The 19,194-nt window shown below is 44.7% G+C and overlaps 1 protein-coding gene across 1 annotated transcript in view; it reads right to left on the reverse strand.

Moving 5' to 3' along the window:
• Nucleotides 1-19,194, reverse strand: part of GATAD2B (GATA zinc finger domain containing 2B) — a 120,664-nt gene extending 101,470 nt beyond the window's left edge. Inside the window, exon 1 of the mRNA XM_025354762.1 lies at nt 18,951-19,194. The gene's annotated coding sequence lies outside the window, so the exon portion shown is untranslated. The remainder of the gene's footprint in view (nt 1-18,950) is intronic.

Below are 19,194 nucleotides of genomic sequence, written 5' to 3' on the forward strand. Positions count from 1 at the left end.
ATAATAGCGATGAAAATAATTAAATAGCAGAATTGTAAGCAATAGGAAAAGTACAGAATTTCCATAACAGGACATATATTACAATATACCTAAATATTCTTTACCATATGCCTAAATATTCTTTCCCAATAAAGTTCTAATATTGGCCAAGCATGGGGCTCACACCCGTAACCCCAGCACTTCGAGAGGCTGAGGCAGGCAGACAGCTTGAGACCAGAAGTTGAAAACCAGCCTGGGCAATATGGCAAAATCCCCTCTACAAAAAATACAAAAAATTAGCTAGCCATGGTGGCACGCACATGTGGTACCAGCTACTTCAGAGGCTAAAGTGGGACAATCACCTGAGTTCGGGAAGTTAAGGCTGCAGTGAGCCGTGACTGCACCACTGCACTCCAGCCTGGACAATAGCATGAGACCTTGTCTTAAAAATAGATAGATACTCCGGGCCTGGTGGCTCACACCTGTAATCCCAGCACTTTGGGAAGCTGAGGCGGGTGGATAACGAGGTCAGGAGTTCGAGACCAGCCTGGCCAACATGAAGAAACCCCAGTCTCTACTAAAAATACAAAAATTAGCTGGGCGTGGTGGCGGGTGCCTGTAATCCCAGCTACTTGGGAGGCTGAGGCAGGAGAATCGTTTGAAACCAGAAGGCAGAGGATTCAGTGAGCCAAGACTGCGCCACTGTACTCCAGCCGGGGTGAAAGAGTGAAACTCCATCTCAAAAAAAAAAAAAAGATAAATATTTGCTTGTATATGTATAAAGAAACTCTAATATGATAGAAATGGAAAAACAGTGATGGAATTTAAAACTAGGCAGGTAAAACACAATGACAAGAAACTTTCCACACCATATCTTAATTTTTTAAAATGTGAAAACAAACATTAAAACAAGAAGAAAGTGCTCCAACCACAACAAAACAATTCATTTATAAGAGCAAAAATGTATGGAGCAACATAATTTATTTTTTTTTTTTATTTGACAGACAGAGTCTCGCTCTGTCACCCAGGCTGGAGTAGAGTGGCATGACCTCAGCTCACTGCAACCTCTACCTCCCGGGTTCAAGCAATTCGCCTGTCTGTTTCCCAAGAAGCTGGGACTATAGGCGTGTGCCACCAGGCCCAGCTGATTTTTTTTTGTTCTCAGACAGAGTCTCTTGCTCTGTCGCCCAGGCTGGAGTACAGTAGCACATCTCGGCTCACTGCAATCTCCACCTCCGTGCTTCAAATAATTCTCCTGCCTCAGCCTCCCTAACAGGTAGGATTACAGGCACCTGCCACCACACCCAGCAAATTTTTCTATTTTTAGTAGAGATGGGGTTTCACCATACTGGTCAGGCTTGTCTTGAACTCCTGACCTCAGGTGATCTGCCCGCCTTGGCCTCCCAAATTGCTGGGATTACACGCATGAGCCACCGCTCCAGCCCTAATTTTTGTCTTCTTTAGTAGAGATGTGGTTTCACTATATGTTGGCCAGGCCGGTCTCGAACTCCTGACCTCAGGTGATCCACCTGCCACAGCCTCCCAAAGTGCTGGGGTTACAGGCATGACACACTACACCTGGCCAAGAGCAATGCAGTTTCTAACACATAAAGAAAAATACCCAGCCTGGCCAATATGGTGAAACTCCGTCTCTAATAAAAATACAAACAAGTAGCCGGGCATGGTGGCAAGCGCCTTGTAGTCTCAGCTACTTGGGAGGCTGAGACAGGGAGAATCTCTTGAACCCGGGAGGCAGAGGTTGCAGTGAGCAGAGATCGTGCCACTGCACTCCAGCCTGGGTGACAGAGCCCAACTCCATCTCAAAAAAGTAAGAAAAATACAGTGATCCAAGGGCCTATGTGAAATAAAAACTACCTACAACTGAGCAGAATCCCATTCAGATTTTTAGCCTGATGTAAAAAACTATGTGAAAAGAAAAACCCATCCTAAAATTCATACGGCATCTCAAGGAAGCCCAAACAGCCAAAACAATTTTGGGAAAAAAAAAAAAAAAAAAAAAAAGAACAAAGTCAGACGACTCATTCTTCCTGATTCCAAAACTTACTATGTAACTACGGTAATCAAAACAGTGTGGTAGCCAGGCATAGTGGCACCTGCCTGTAATCCCAGCTACTCAGGAGACTGAGGCAGGAGAACTGCCTGAGCCCAGAAGTTTGAAATGATGCCTGAGTAACATAACAAAAACCTGTCTCTACAGGAAAAAAAAAAAGCTGGGTGCCGTGGCTCATGCCTGTAATCCCAGCACTTTGGGAGGCTGAGATGGGCAGATCATCTGAGGTCAAGAGTTTGAGACCAGCCTGGCCGACATGGTGAAACCCCATCTCTACTAAAAATACAAAAATTAGCTGGGCGTGTGGCAAACACCTGTAATCCCAGCTACCAGGGAAGCTGAGACAGGAGAATCGCTTGAAACTGGGAGTCGGAGGTTGCACTGGCCCGAGATCACGCCACTGCACTCCAGCCTGGCGACTGAGGGAGACTGCCTTTTAAAAAAAAGCGCGTACACACACATACACAAAACAGTGTGGGGCCTGGTGTGATGGTTCATATCTGTAGTCTCAGCACTCTGAGAGCCAAGAGTGGGGAGGTCACTTGATTCAAGGTCAGGAGTTCAAGATCAGCCTGGCCAATATGGTGAAACCCCGTCTCTACTAAAAATACAAAAATTAGCCAGGTGTGGTGGCGTGTGCCTATAATCCCTGCCACTCAGGGGACTGAAGCAGGACAATCACTTGAATTCGAGAGGCATAAGTTGCAGTACGCCGAGACTGCACCGCTGCACTCCAGCCTGGGTGACAGAGCCAGACTCTGTCTCAACAACAAAAAATTAACACAAAATATTGTTCTGAGTTGCTTTAACACATTTACAGTAATACAAAAATGATACAATACAAAAAGTAAATTTAAAAAATGAGAAAAAACTCAAAATAAATGAAAGACTAAATAGAAGAGCTAAAACTCTTAGATGCTTCATGATGTTGGACTTGACAACGACTTATTAAGACACCAAAAGCGACCGGGCGCGGTGGCTCACACCTGTAATCCCAGCACTTTGGGAGGCCGAGACGGGCGGATCACGAGGTCAGGAGATCGAGACCATCCTGGCTAACACGGTGAAACCCCGTCTCTACTAAAAATACATTTAAAAAAATGAGCCGGGCGTGGTGGCGGGCGCCTGTAGTCCCAGCTACACGGGAGGCTGAGGCAGGAGAATGGTGTGAACCCGGGAAGCGGAGCTTGCAGTGAGTGGAGATCTGGCCACTGCACTCCAGCCTGGGTGACAAAGCAAGACTTCGTCTCAAAAAAAAAAAAAGACACCAAAAGCACAGGCAAAAAAAGGAAAAAAAAAACAGATTAACAGGACTTCATCAAAATTAAATTTTTTGTGCATCAAAGGACACTATAGAGTGAAAGGGCAACCCACTGAATGAGAATCATATATATGGATAATGGATTAAAATACAGAATATACAAAGAACTCCTACAACTTAGCAACAAAAACAACAATAAAAACCCAATTAAAAACTAAGCGAAGGATTTGAATAGACATTTCTCCAAAGGAAATACACAAATAGCCAATAAGCACCTGAAAAGATGATCAACATCACTAATCTTAGGGAATTACAAATCAAAACCACAATGAGATACTACTACCTCACATCCACTAGAATTCCTATTCAAAAAAACAAAACAAAAATAACAAGTATTGGCAGGGATGTTGAGGGACCGGAACCTTAGTGCATTGCCGACAGAAATGTAAATGATACAGTTACTGTGGAAAACTGTAACAATTACTCAAAAACAGAAGTATCATGATCTAACAATTCCAATTCTGGATATATACCCTATATGCAAAACAACGGAAAACAGGGACTCAAGCAGATATCTGCTCAGTCATGTTCACAGCAGCCTTGTTTGCAACAGCCAAAGGCAGAAACAATCCAGACATCCACCAACCCATGAATGGATAAACAAAATGAGATATTTACATACAACGGAATATTATTCAGCCTTAAAAAATGAAATTCTGATATATGCTACAACATGGATAAACCCTGAAGATATTTTTAGTGTAATAAGCCAGACACAAAAGGACAAATGTGGTATGATTCCATTTATATGAAGTACCTGAAGTAGTCAAATTCATAGAAACAAAGTAGAATGGTGACTGCCAGGAGCTGGGGAGAGGGGAGAATGGGAGTTATAGTTCAGTATGTACAAAGTTTCAATTTGGGAAGATGAAAAAGTTCTGGAGATTAATGTTGGTGTTTGTTACACAACATCAATGTACTTAATGTCACTAAACTGTATACTTCAAAATGGTCAATTTTTTTTTTTTAAGACGGAGTCTTGGAGTCTGGTTCTGTCACCCAGGCTGGGGTGCAGTGGCGCAAGCTCAGCTCACCGCAACTTCTGCCTCCTGGGTTCAAGCAATTCTCCTGTCTCAGCCTCCTGAGTAGCTGGGACTACAAACAACTGCCACCACACCTGGTTAAAATTTTTTTTTTTTTTTTTTTGAGATGGAGTTTCGCTCTGTTGCCAGGCTGGAGTGCAGTGGCATGATCTCGGCTCACTGCAACCTCCACCTCCTGGGTTCAAGTGATTCTTCTGCCTCAGCCTCCCGAGTAGCTGGGATTACAGGCATGCGCCACCATGTCCAGTTAATTTTTGTATTTTTAGTAGAAATGGGGTTTCACCATGTTGCTCAGGCTGATCTCAAACTCCTGACCACATGATCTGCCTGCCTCGGCCTCCCAAAGTGCTGGGATTACAGGCGTGAGCCACCATGCCCAGCCTAAGATGTAAACTTTATGTACATTTTAACACACACACACGCACACACGCATGCACACATCTATCTGCCAGGTTTACCATTTTTTTTTTTTACAAGAATGACAGGCTGGGTGCCATGGCTCATGCCTGTAATCTCACCATTTTGGGAGGCTGAGGTGGGAGGACTGCTTGAGCCTAGGAGTTTGAGACTAGCCTGGGCAACACAGCAAGACCCCATTGCTATACAATTTTAAAAAATGAAAAGTAAAACATGACTAACATTTACTGGACATTTACTATCTGCCAGGCACAGAGAAGTTAAGTAAAATATAACTAACTAAATGGTGGAGCAGAAATTTGAACCCAGGACTTTTTGACTCCAGAAACATACTTTTTTTTTTTTTTTTGAGATGGAGTTTCACTCTTGTTGCCCAGGCTAGAATCCAATGTTGCGATCTCGCAACCTCTGCCTCCCGGGTTCTAGCGATTCTCCTGCCTCAGCCTCCCCAGTAGCTGGGATTACAAGCATGCGTCACCACGCCCGGCTAATTTTATGTTTTTAGTAGAGACAGGGTTTCTCCATATTGATCAGGCTGGTCTTGAACTCCCGACATCAGGTGATCCGCCCACGTGGCCCTCCCAAAGTGCTGGGATTACAGGCGTGAGCCACCACACCTGGCCTAGAAACATACTTTTTTTAAAAAAAAAAAAAGAAACAAACAAACAAGGTTGTGTTCTATCCCCAAGGCTGAAGTGCAGTACAGTCCTAGGTCACTGCAGCCTCTAACTCCTAAGCTCAAGCAATTCTCCTGTCTTGGCCTCCCAAAGTGCTCTGGAACATGGATTACATTTCAGCACTTTAGGAGGCTGAGGTAGGAGGACTGCTTGAGCCCAAGAGTTTGAGATCTGCCTAGACAACACAGCAAGATTCCCATCCCCACAAAATTTATTTTAAAAATTAGCCGGGTAGAGTGGCACGTGCCTGTGGTCTCAGCTACTTGGGAGACTAAGGCACAAGGATCACTTGAGCCCAGGAAGTGAGGGCTGTAGTGAGCCTTGATTCCCCAACTGCATTCCAGCCTGGGCAAGAGAGCAAAATCTTGTCTCATTAATTTTTTTTTTTTTTTTTAGATGGATCTTGCTCTGTTGCCCGGGCTGGAGTGCAGCAGCACAATCTGGGCTCACTGCAACCTCCACCTCCCGGGTTCACGCCATTCTCCTGCCTCAGCCTCCCGAGATGCTGGGACTACAGGCACCTGCCACCATGATAATTTTTTGTATTTTTAGTAGAGACAGGGTTTCACCGTGGTCTTGATCTCCTGACCTCATGATCCACCCGCCTCGGCCTCCCAAAGTGTTGAGATTACAGGTGTGAGCCACCGTGCCCGGCCATATTAAAAATAATTTTTAAGGCCGGGCACGATGGCTCACGCCTGTAATCCCAGCACTCTGGGAAGCCAAGGCAGGCAGATCACAAGTTAAGAGATCAAGACCATCCTGGTCAACATGGTGAAACCTGTCTCTATTAAAAATACACAATTTGGCCAGGCGTGGTGGCTCATGCCTGTAATCCCAGAACTTTGGGAGACCAAGGTGGGTGGATCACAAGGTCAGGAGTTCGAGACCAGTCTGGCCAACATGGTGAAACCCTGCATTTACTAAAAATACAAATAAAAAAAAAAAAAAAGAAAACAAATTAGCTGGGTGTGGTGGCACGCTCCTGTAATCCCAGTTACTTGGGAGGCTAAGGCAGGAGAATTGCTTGAACCTGGGAGGCAGAGGTTGCAGTTAGCCGAGATCATGCCACTGCACTCCAGCCTTGGCAACATCTAAAAAAAAAAAAAAATTAGCTGGGTGTGGTGGTGCATGCCTGTAGTTCCAGCTACTTGGGAGGCTGAGGCAGAAGAATTGCCTGAACCCAAGAGGCGGAGGTTGCAGTGAGCTAAGACTGTGCCACTGTACTCCAGCCTGGTGACAGCGAGAATCCGTCTCAATATAATAATAATAATAATAATAATTTTTTAAAAAGTAATGTTGTATGTATAGATACGTAAGCTTTCTAAAATACTGCCTAAAAATAAACAAGGAATTCACAGTGAATTGGTAAGCTACTAGTGATTTTCACACACAGGTTAGAAGACCACTCGCCAAGTATGTATATTCCCCAACTTACAATGGCTCAACTTAAAATTTTTCGACCTTACGATGGTGTGAAGGTGATACACATTCGGTAGAAACTGTACTTCAAATACACATTCAACCATTCTGGTTTACACTTTTGGCATAATATTCAATAAATTACGTGAGATAGCCAATACTTTATTATAAAATAGGCTTTGGGCTGGGCGCAGTGGCTCATTCCTGTAATCCCAGCACTTTGGAAGGCCAAGGTGAGTGGATCAGCTGAGGTCAGGAGTTCAAGACCAGCCTGGCCAACATGGTGAATCCCCATCTCTACTAAAAATACAAAAATTAGCCGGATGTGGTAGCAGGCACCTGTAATTCCAGCTACTCAGGAGGCTGAGGCAGAAGAATCACTTGAACCCAGGAGGCAGAGGTTGCAGTGAACCGAGATTACGCCACTGTGCTCTAGCCTGGGTGACAGAGCAAGACTCTGTCTCTAAATAAATAAATAAATAAAATAGGCTTTGTATTAGATAATTTTGTCCAACTGTAAGCTAATGTAAGCATTTTGAACACATGTAAGGTAGACTAATCTAAGCTATGATGTTTAGCAGGTTAGTTGTATTAAATGCATTTTTGACTTAGGCTATTTTCAACCTACAATAAGTTTACAGGGACATAACCTCATCATAAATCAAGGAGCACCTGTATATAGTACAATAAAAGGTGTCCCCTACAGGTGAGAAGGTAGAGAAATATATCTCTAAAATATTTCAATTAATAGAAGCTTTAAGAGTATCAGTGAGAAATTGAAGCATATTCTCTGGAACACAGATGTTCCAGGGAATAAAGTGAAAAAAGAGCAAAAGCTATTCTAGTTTAACCAAAGGAGGAAAGCTTTTAAGAAATTAAATGAAAAATATCCACTAAGAGTACCACCATACTATTTTCTCATATCCAGCCACAAAAATTCAATTTATACACAACACTGAGAATATTTTTTTTTTTAAAAAGAGCAAGAGGAGAGAATGAAAGATACACATACACACAAATCAACAAAGTCTTCACAACAACCAACAAAAGAGCTAATGTGACACAGTTTAGGCATCTCATTAAAGATTTACTAAGCAGTGCATCAACAAAAATTAACAACAAAATTGAAAATGCGTAACTTCCGGGCTGGGTCAGCACTTTGGGAGGCCGAGGTGGGTGGATCGCCTGAGGTCAGGAGTTCGTGACCAGCCTGGCCAACATGGTAAAACCCTGTCACTACTAAAAATACAAAAAATTAGCTGGGCATGTTGGCAGGCGCATGTAATCCCAGCTACTTGGGAGGCTGAGGCGGGAGAATCACTTGAACCCAGGAGGCAGAGGTTGTAGTGAGCCAAGATTACGCCATTGCACTCCAGCCTGGGCAACAAGAGCAAAACTCCATCTCAAAAAAAAAAAAAAAAAAAAAGGCCGGGTGCGGTGGCTCAAGCCTGTAATCCCAGCACTTTGGGAGGCCGAGACGGGCGGATCACGAGGTCAGGAGATCGAGACCATCCTGGCTAACACGGTGAAACCCCGTCTCTACTAAAAAAATACAAAAAACTAGCCGGGCGAGGTGGCGGGCGCCTGTAGTCCCAGCTACTTGGGAGGCTGACACAGGAGAATGGCGTAAACCCGGGAGGCGGAGCTTGCAGTGAGCTGAGATCCGGCCACTGCACTCCAGCCTGGGCGACAGAGCGAGACTCCATCTCAACAAAAAAAAAAAAAAAAAAAAAAGCCAACTTCCAAAGTCTTCTTCACTTAATTCATAAACCTATAAAATAATGGGTAAAAAAATCTCACTGTCCTCCTCTAATACCTTCCTGCACCATAACAGTATCCTTTATTCATCGGTTCTTTTATACCCTCAATACAATTGAATCTAGAACATAGCACAAAAGTCACACATAAACTACATTGTAATTTTTGTACTTTGATACAACTTTATCATATTCCATTTTACTCTCCCTGTAATTGTCAAGTATTCAGTGAGCCAGAATAGAAGGGTTAACTTGGAAATTAAAAATGCCCAGATTCCAACCTTAGTTATACTCTTTGGTGATATCTACCACAATATATTTGACAAAATTAGGAACTTACAGTATAATATTAGGTAGATATAAAGGCTTTCATGGTACAAAGTCATGCAACAATCAAAATGTTCATAAAGGGTGGTACCTATGTATGTAAATTCATGAGTTCTCAAAAAAAAATGAAGAAATTTTTTTTTCTTCACCAGCTCAATTACTATCCTCCTGGGAATGCACTGAAGGTGAAGGCTAAGTTGGTTGAACTGAAGGTGAAGGCTAAGCTGGTTGACACAGCAAGAATCTGTCTCAAAACAAATAAATAAGCAAAACTTTCAAATTCTCTATACATTCAGGTGAGAAACTGAGAATTCATTACTATCTGAATTATAAAATAAGAGAATGACACAGTAACACGTAAATTTATGCACGGATACTTATTAAAGGCCAAACTGTAGTACACAGAAAGAATGTCATGCTATTCACATCAAATTTCACAGAACCTAACGGCGCATACTTCAAAGGTCTTCTGGCCAACCTATCCGTGGCAGTAGCAACACATGTGATCAACTGTTTCAATCCTTTTGATGGCAACACATCAACCTAGCCATGTAATTGTTAAAGAGTGATGGGAAAATGTTACCCTACTGAGGAAATCTTTTCAATTTATTTACTGGTAGATTAAAATTTCACACTGCTAGATAAAAAGTTTGGAATCTAGCAGTGAACATCATTTAAATAACCTTTATGCCTTTATAAGACAGGACAGGCCGGGCACAGTGGCTCACACCTGTAATCCCAGCACTTTGGGAGGTGGAGGCAGGCGGATCACCTGAGGTCAGGAGTTCAAGACCAGCCTGGCCAACATGGTGAAACCCTGTCTCTACTGTTAGATGAAAGGCAGTGGCACCAGCTCAGTTACAACTATCCTCCTGGGAATGCACTGAAGGTGAAGGCTGAGTTGGTTGAACTGCAACATTTGCCTTCGAATTCATGGAGGAAAAATGGCAGCCCTCATACCACTGATGTTTCTAAAAGGTATCTGGCCTAAGCTGGTCGCAGTGGCTCACGCCTGTAATCCCAGCACTTTGGGAGGCCGAGGCAGGCAGATCACGAGGTCAGGAGATCGAGACCATCCTGGCTAACACAGTGAAACCCCATCTCTACTAAAAATACAAAAAAACATTAGCCAGGCATGGTGGCAGGAACCTGTAGTCCCAGCTACCCAGGAGGCTGAGGCAGGAGAATGGCGTGAACCTGGGAGGCAGAGCTTCCAGTGAGCCGAGATGGTGCCACTGCCCTCCACGCCTGGACAACAGAGCAAGACTCCGTCTCAAAAAAAAAATAAGTAAGAAGAAGAAGAAGAAGAAGAAAAAAAACGAGTCAAGAGTTACAAGGGGCCGGGCGCAGTGACTCATGTCTGTAATCCCACCACTCCAGGAGGCCAAGGCAGGGGGATCACAAGGTCAGGAGTTTGAGACCAGTCTGGCCAACACGGTCAAATCCCGACTCTACTAAAAATACAAAAATTAGCTGGGCATGGCGACAGGCACCTGTAATCCCAGCTACTCGGGAGGCTGAGGCAGGAGAATCATTTGAACCCGGGAGGCGGACGTTGCAGTGAGCCGAGATCGCACCATTGCACTCTAGCCCCCAGACTCCATCTCAAAAAAAAAAAAAAAAAAGAGTTGTGAGGAAAGCTCAACTTGTGTAGACACATAATGATTAAAAATAACACAGTGCTTTCACAGTTTATAAAGTACCTTGACATGCATTACCTTATTTGACTGACAAAGAAACTTAGCAAAATAAATAAAGCAGTTACTGATTCTAATTTTTAAGGTGAGGAAACTAAGGCTCAGAGACTTCAAGTGATTCAACCAAGGTCACACAGATGGTAAACGGCAGAATCAAGGCTCCAACCTTGTTCTGTTCCCAGAATATAACAGAAGGGGCATTTCTAAATTTATGCTGTATTTTCTAAACCCATAGGAGTATTTATTCAGCAAATATTTTAAAATATTTTTTAGGTGACAGGCACCATGCTAGGCAATGGAAATACAACAGTAAAAAGACACAGCAAGGCTGGGTGCAGTGGTTCACACCTGTAATCCCAACACCTTAGGAGGCCAAGGCGGGAGGACTACTTGAGGCCAGGAGTTCAAGACCAGACTGGGCAACACAGGGAGGCCCCATCCCTACAAAAAATTTAAAAATTAGGCTTGGTGGTGTGTACCTGTAGTCTCAACTACTCAGGAGGCTGAGGCAGGACTGCTTGAGCTCCGGGTGTTCAAGGTTACACTAAACTGACTGTGCGATTGCACTTCAATCTGGGCAACAGAGCAAAGCTGTGTCTCAAAAGAAAAAAAAAAAGCCAGGAACAGTGGCTCACGCCTGTAATCCCAACACTTTGGGAGGCCAAGGCGGGAAGATCTCCTAAGGTCAGAAGTTCGAGACCAGTCCGGACAACATGAACGATATGGTGAAACTCCATCGTCTCTACAAAAACTACAAAATATTAGCTGGGCATGGCAGCAGGCACCTGTAATCCCAGCTACTTGGGAGGCTGAGGCAGGAGAATCACGTGAACCCAGAAGGTGGAGGTTGCAGTGAGCTGAGATCACGCCATTGCACTCCAGCCTGGGTGACAGAGCAAAACTCTGTCCCCCCCCCCAAAAAAAATAAATAAAATAAAATAAAATAAAAAGGCCAGGCACGGTGGCTCATGCCTGTAATCCTAGCACTTTGGGAGGCCGAGTCAGGCGGATCACAAGGTCAAGAGATCAAGACCAGCTTGGCCAACGTGGTGAAACCCCGTCTCTACTAAAAATACAAGAATTAGCTGGGCGCAGTGGCATGCTTGTAGTCCTAGCTACTCAGGAGGCTGGGGCAGGAGAATCACTTGAACCCGGGCAGCGGCAGATGCAATGAGTCAAGATCGCACCATTGCACTCCAGCCTGGGTGACAGAGCGAGACTCCATCTCAAAAAATAAATTAAAATAAAATTAATAAAAATTATAAAGAGAGCAAAGAAGAAAATGTGTTATCTAAGTCTCTTTGGGCAAGTCAGGGAAGGTTTCCCAGAAGAAGTGGCATTTTTGATGAGATTTAGAAGCTACCTGTAACTAAAAGAACAGTATTTCAAAAATTAGCTGGGCAAGGTGGCACAGGCCTATAGTCCCAGCTACTGAGGCTGAGGTAGGAGGATCACTTGAACTCAGGAGGCAGAAGTTGCAGTGAGCCGAGATCGTGCCACAGTGCTCCACGGAGCCTGGGCAACAGAGCCAGATCTTGTCTCAAAAAAACAAACCAAACAAACAAAGAAACCACTAAAATTTGCTCACACATTAACTATAAGGTACAGAAAAAAGGTTGGATAGGAAGGCAAACGCCAACATCATAAAGGGCCTTAAATACCATTCAAAGTTTAAATTTCAATCTTTTAATAATTGGAAACTACTGAATACTTTTAAGATGAGGCAAGTAGAGTAATCAGTAAGCATTAGACTATTTTGAAGATACGATGATAGAGAGTTTACAAGAGAATAAGACGGCCGGGTACAGTGGCTCACTCCTATAATCCCAGTACTTTGGGAGGCCCAGATGGGCGGATCACTTGAGGTCAGGAGTTTGAGACCAGCCTGGGCAACATGGTGAAACCTCGTCTCAACGAAAAATACAAAAATTATCTGGGTGTAGTGGCAGACACCTATAATCCCAGCTACTCGGGAGGCTGAAGCAGGAGAATCACTTGAACCCAGGAGGTGGAGGTTGCAGTGAGCTAAGATTGCACCACTGCACTCCAGTGACAAAGACTCCACCTCAAGAAAAAAAAAAGAAAAAGAGAGTAAGACTATAAACAGATCTGTAAGAGATCAAGGCAATATCTCAAAATAAGAGCTGCTGAATGAGAACAGCAGTGGAGACACAGAAGAAGCTACAGATTCAGAAATATTTACAAAGTAATAGGTAAGACAGAAGTGACGATGATGCTCACATTTCTGGTTTAGACGACTCAATGAATCACAGGGAAGAGATGATGTTGGAAATGAGTTTGAGTACCAACCTGATACAAAGGTAGATATGTCTAGCACACAGGAGACAACTGGAAACAAGGGGCTTGAGTTTAGGAGAGAAATGACAATATATGGAATACATATGAAGATTTTTTTCAATAATCAAGTGTATTTTACCATTTTAATGCGAAGGCAATAATTTCATCATTATTTGCATTATGCTTTAAAGTTCACAAAACATTTTATGCTTATATTTCATACTTTTGTTACAAACATGAGATTAGTATGACAGGTTATTTCTATTCCTATTGGATCAACAAAATTTTGTTTGTTTATTTTTGAGACAGAGTCTCACTCTGTTGCCCAGGCTGGAGTGCAAAGGGCGATCTCGGATCACTGCAACCTCTGCCTCCCGGGTTCAAGAAATTCTCTGCCTCAGCCTCCTGAGTAGCTGGGATTACAGGTGCCCGCCACCATGTCCGGCTAATTTTTGTATTTTTAGTAGAGATGGGGTTTCACCATCTTGGCCAGGCTGGTCTGGAACTCCTGACCTCGTGATCTACCCGCCTCGGCCTCCCAAAGTGCTGGGATTTCAGGTGTGAGCCACCATGCCCGGCCTTTTTTTTTTTTGAAACTGAGTCTCACGCTATCACCCAGGCTGGAGTGCAATGGTGCAATCTCCGCTCACTGCAACCTCCACCTCCAGGGTTCAAGCTATTCTCCTGCCTCGGCCTCCCAAGTAGCTGGGATTACAGGTGCCCGCCACCACGCCCAGCTAATTTTTGTATTTTTAGTAAACACGGGGTTTCACCATGCTGGCTACGCTGGTCTCGAACTCCTGACCTCATGTGATCCGCCAGCCTCAGCCTCCTAAAGTGCTAGAATTACAGGCGTGAGCCACCAACCCCAGCCAACAAACATTTATTATTAACTACATGCCAGGCACTGTACTAGGCACTAAACAAATTACCAAAACAAATCCATGCCTTCTAAGACCTACAACACAGAAACAGAATCAACAGGTAATACATGTAACAAATATATTATAAAGGTGTAAGTGCTATGAAAAAGAAAATAGAACAGGGAAGGATAATTAAGCATGAGGGATGGGGACTGACAATACAATTTTAAAGAGAGGAAGGATAAGACTTCATTAAGAAGGTGACATTTAAGCAAAGATGTTAAGGAGGTGACGCAATCAGCCATTCTCTGTGGGGAAACCTAGCTGTTTTCCCACTGGAAGGAATCACTTGGTCTTAGGAACCTGCAAAGGTTCTAAGATAAAGAGTGTGACTGATCAGCATTCAAGAAACAAGTCAGTGTGGCTGGAATGGAGAGAGCAAGAGGGAAGATGACAGCCGATCAAAAATGGAAGAGGGTGGGGAGGGCAAACCATGTAAAACCTTAAAGGCTATTGCAAGGACTGGCATCACTCTGCAAGAAATAGGAATTCAAAAATTAGTAGCCTTACCCAAAGTCAGTTAGCTAATAAACTACAAAGCTAGAATTCAACCCAGGACTTTGAGGCTCTCTACAACCTGTGTTCCACTAGTCCAATCTGCAATATATTAGCTTAGCCCCTCTCTTCCAGCAAGTTTGAATTTAAATACTCTCGAAATGCTAACATTATAAAAATCTTCTGGGTAAGAGATGCACAAGCCTTCCAGTTAGTATTTGCAATCCTCCACAATTATAATGTGAATTTATTAATCCTGGCGTCTAATCTAAATCCTACTAACATTCCAGCATATATTTTTAAAGATTATAAATTCCACCTTCCCTTGAAATGAGACAAGCCCAAGAAAGCTTTGATCAGGAGATTTAAAGTATGGCTCTCAGCTTTAGGTAACAGTAACCTGATTTATTTTTTCAAATGGATACTAAGGCCAGGCATAGAGGGCATAGTGGCTCCATGCCTATAATCCCAGCACTTTGGGAGGCTAAGGTCGGCAGATCACAAGAGGTCACAAGTTCGAGACCAGCCTGGCCAATATGGTGAAACCCTGTCTCTACTAAAAATACAAAAATTAGCCAGGCACGGTGATAGGTGACTGTAATCCCAGCTACTTGGGAAGCTGAGGCAGAAGAATTGCTTGAACCCGGGAGGCAGAGGTTGCAGTGAGCTGAGATCACGCCACTGCACTCCAGCCTGGGCAACGAGAGCGAAACTCCATCTCAAAAAATATAAAATAAAATAAAGATAAATGAAATGGAACTAGCCAAGTGTGAAAAACAGTAAGAGAATGGCTCAGGAATACGGAATTGCTATAATTTCCCTTAATTTCTTTAGCAGTTTACTAGTTAATATTAATAACAATTAAGTTCACACATTGTCAAAGATGTTTCTGCAGTTACTATGATTCGAGGTCTGGATTTGACCACCTCATATCTCAAAAGTAACAAATGATGTGTTCTTAGTACTCTGCTGCTTTTGGTACTATAACACAAAACTGTTGATAGTTTCTTGTCAGCTGATGGCAACTTACGTAAATAGCAAAGGTAAGGGGGGTTTTGTGAAAGACAGCAAACATTACCAAGCCACAACCTAAATACCTCAGACAGGTTAAGCCCTAATGACCCTGGGTCACTCCCTTCTTACTGGATGAATTCAAGCTATATAGGAATATTTCAAATATCCACAAGGGAGAAGGTAAAAGATGGAACATGAGGAGGGGTCTGTTTCAAATCAGACCTACTCTTCAGAGGCTTTCATCACTGCTACACAAAGAAAGGAGGTTCCTGCTTCAAGGATTCTGGAGCCACCAAAATCCCCAACCTGGACCTATAAAAAAGTTTCACACAGATTACTGAGGATAAACCAAACAATATGGCTAATAGAAGGTTCACCACAAAATCCAGCCATTTTAACAGAAACTGAACTTCCTTATATATCTTTTCCTAGGCTTAGCCAACAGTAGGAGAACTGCAACTCTGTGTCGTATTGTCTGATAGGTTGGATTTTTTCCCCAAGCAAGAGGTGGACAGTTTTATGCCAGGACTAGATTTACAGTCAATCTGGGTGTGTGTCTTTACTTTTTCTTTCCCTCCAAACTACCTCAGAAAATGTCTGGCTATTGTGACTTGATACGTAATAATGCATGGCTTTAAGTACTGCAAAAGTCTGGAAAAGAAAGTCCCTCAGTCCCAGTTATGGCTCAAATCTTACGATTTCTCTAGCACTTGTTGTAATCAACCAAAGCTGGTTGGCTTTTCTCAATGAGCCAAACAACATGAGCCTTCTAAGCTAAGTGCAGAGGGGCTGCTTGTCAGCATGACTCCCAATGGGGTGGCTAACATGGAATATGCTCCAGAGTCTAGAAATCAGGACAGCACCGCTGCTGTTTTCCCCCACATGCACCTCCAGTTTGGTGGGTGGGGGAGGAAAGGAAGGAAGAATCAGTAAATTGAAACAAGAGGCACGCTTTTCATGCAACATACAAGACTCACTGCTTAAAGGTGAGATGAATTCAGAGGTCTCAACACATGATTAGGATACCTTCACTGACACAATGATCCCCAAAATTCAACCTGGAGGTCCAGCCTTGCCTGTCTGGCAAAAAAAAGGGGAGGAGCAGGCGAACCCCCAAAATGGGGGACAGCATACAAGCTTCTGAAAGTACTTTAAGGTTGTGAGGCTCAGAAAAAATTCCTCACACTTCCCTCTGTCACCACCCTGTGGCCCTATGCTAAGCGCATCAGTAAAAGTTACTGACAGAATTTAGATGTGAAGGGCTGATCAGGGGACCTGGTTAACAATGTTCCTAGAAAATTATCTGAATGCAGCCTATATTCAGACCCTACTCGGACTGCCTCTAAACAGGAAGTTAACAGACATCACATACGGTCAGGGAAGGCAAACCACAGTGTCATAAAGATGGATGCTGCTGTCAACTACAAATCACTCTCACCTCATGGAGAGTGTTCTCAAGTAAGGAATAATAGGCAGGACAGAAGTCTGTAAGCCTCACCTCTACTCAAACTGGGTCACTCAGCCTATAGATTCAGCCTTCTGATTCCTGCTGATTAGTACTTTTCTATCTTGTTCCATGATGACTATCACTGTCACTGGACTAAAAAACTCTATTCCCCTAAAAAGTGAAGACAGCCCTACCATCAACTAGTTATTCATATAAGCTATCTGCTTATGTGAATCCGATCCTTGACCCAAACAGCCATTCCCAAATAGCTATCTGATCCATTCCCAAATAGCCAGGGACTAGATATCAGTCACAAAAAAAGCAGCACGATCCAACAAGTGTGGGCCTTCCCTCAAAATATACAGAACCCCTTCATAGCACCTTCAGAAGTGGCCTCCTTCTCAACTAAGTACTGACAGAAATACTACTCTAGGACAATACTTGAAAGACAGCTCCAGCACCAAAAATAAGAATCCAAGTTGTTATCAGACTGCAAAGAAGAGTTCAGGTCAGCATACCAAATAAAGAGCAATAAAGTTAGCACTAAACTCCCAAACAGGATAATCACCAACAACATAGACACCATGCTGCTGCCAGAAAACATCAAAGTCACCTGCGCTAGGAGGGGAAGGAGACTAGATGGCTGTAGGACAGAGACGGGAGGGAAGCTTGTTTTTCACTTTGTACCACTACATGCATGCTTTTCTACTCAAAATATAAATTTTTAGAAAAAATATCCCAAAAACTACAAAAGCATCAGCTCTTCTCCAACACAGATCTGTTAAACCTGTTTTAATTCCATCAGTTACAACTCCAAATCCCTATTTTGCAGTCTGGCCTGAAAACACTGCTCTTGCCTTTTGCTGAAATATATTAAGTATCCCCCCATCTCTCTCTCTCTCACACACACACAGACACACACACACACACACACACACACACACGCCCTCCAAATAAGCGTTTATCAGAAATGAGAAAACTGGTTCTCAGGAGGCTACCTGATTCTTCAGGGGACAACAGAGAAAAAGGTTGCTAGCTAGCTCAGTTAGCATCCGCATGCCACCCACCACCAAGCCTCCATCTCCACCTCACTGCCAGCCCTATGAGCTAACATCTTGTGTTTGGAAGTTGATGCTGGGGAAGAATCCAAAGAGGCTACCATACCTTTATGAAAGGGGAAAGCTGTACCGGGCGCGCGAATGGCACCTAAACCTCTGCACTCGCAGGAGTGGCTCGCTCCTCAGTGTAATTGAGAGCAGGGAGGCCAAAAGTACTCTAAGTCTCGGTTTGGTTAGGGAAGGGTAAGTTCCACCAACCCTCAGGAACTGAACTGGAAAACAGATCCAGTGTGTCCCACAAGCCCAGTCGCTGTAGAAGCTAAGTGCCCACACGGGCTGAGACAATTCTCTTCTCCTACGGGAGGGCGAGGGAACGGTGGACGACGAAATAAAGGGGTAAGGTTCTGCGCTCCTGATCCCTTTCCCTAAATAAAGATAATTATCTGGTGCTTCCTTCACCCTTAGATTCCCCATTTGTCCCATCCGACCGCAAACACAAGGCTGAGAGCAGGGAGCGGCCCCCGCACCCTGAGGGCACCACTGGGGGTGGAGAGAGTTAAAAAAAAAAAAAGGGGGGGGCGCGCTAGAGAGGAAAGGAGGGGAGCATGGCGGGCATGAGGCAGGGAGTGAAAGCGGGGATGGCGGGGGAAACGGGGAGTGAGGGAGGGGAGAAAGAGTACAAGGAGACGAAATGAAGGGACACGAGCTGGGGGTGCGCGAGGCCGAAGTGAAAGACAGGGTCGCGCGCGCGGAGTGGGGAGAGGATGAGGTGAAGAGGGAGCGCGAGGCGGGGGCGCGCCGTGCCGGGGTGGGGGGAGGGGGACGCAAGGCGGGGGCGCGCGGGCGGGCGTCGGCTCGCGGGCGCTTCCCCTCCCCCCGCCCCTCCACCTTTCCCTTCCCCCACCTCCGCCACCACTGCCTCCTCCCAGCCTCCTTCCCTTCCTCGCTCCTCACCGCCCCCGGGCGGGCGGGCGGCCAGGCTGGCCTAGGCCAAAGCTCCTCACCTGGCGGTGGCGGTGTAACTCCCGGCTAGCTCGCCTCCTCAGGCAGCGGCGGAGGCGTCGAAAAAGGAAGAGGCGACGGCACAGGGGGATCCAGACCCCGCTGACGGGACTAGGGACGGGGGTGGGGGAGGGGGGCGGGCCGGACCGGGGCGGGCGGGCGGAGCAGACACTGCGGTACAGACGGGGGCAGCGGCGGCGGCGGCGGCTGCACCGGCGGCGGCGGCACCACACAAACAAGGACGCT

The sequence above is a fragment of the Theropithecus gelada genome, chromosome 1, assembly GCF_003255815.1.
Source record: "Theropithecus gelada isolate Dixy chromosome 1, Tgel_1.0, whole genome shotgun sequence".
Classification (NCBI taxonomy): domain Eukaryota; kingdom Metazoa; phylum Chordata; class Mammalia; order Primates; family Cercopithecidae; genus Theropithecus; species Theropithecus gelada.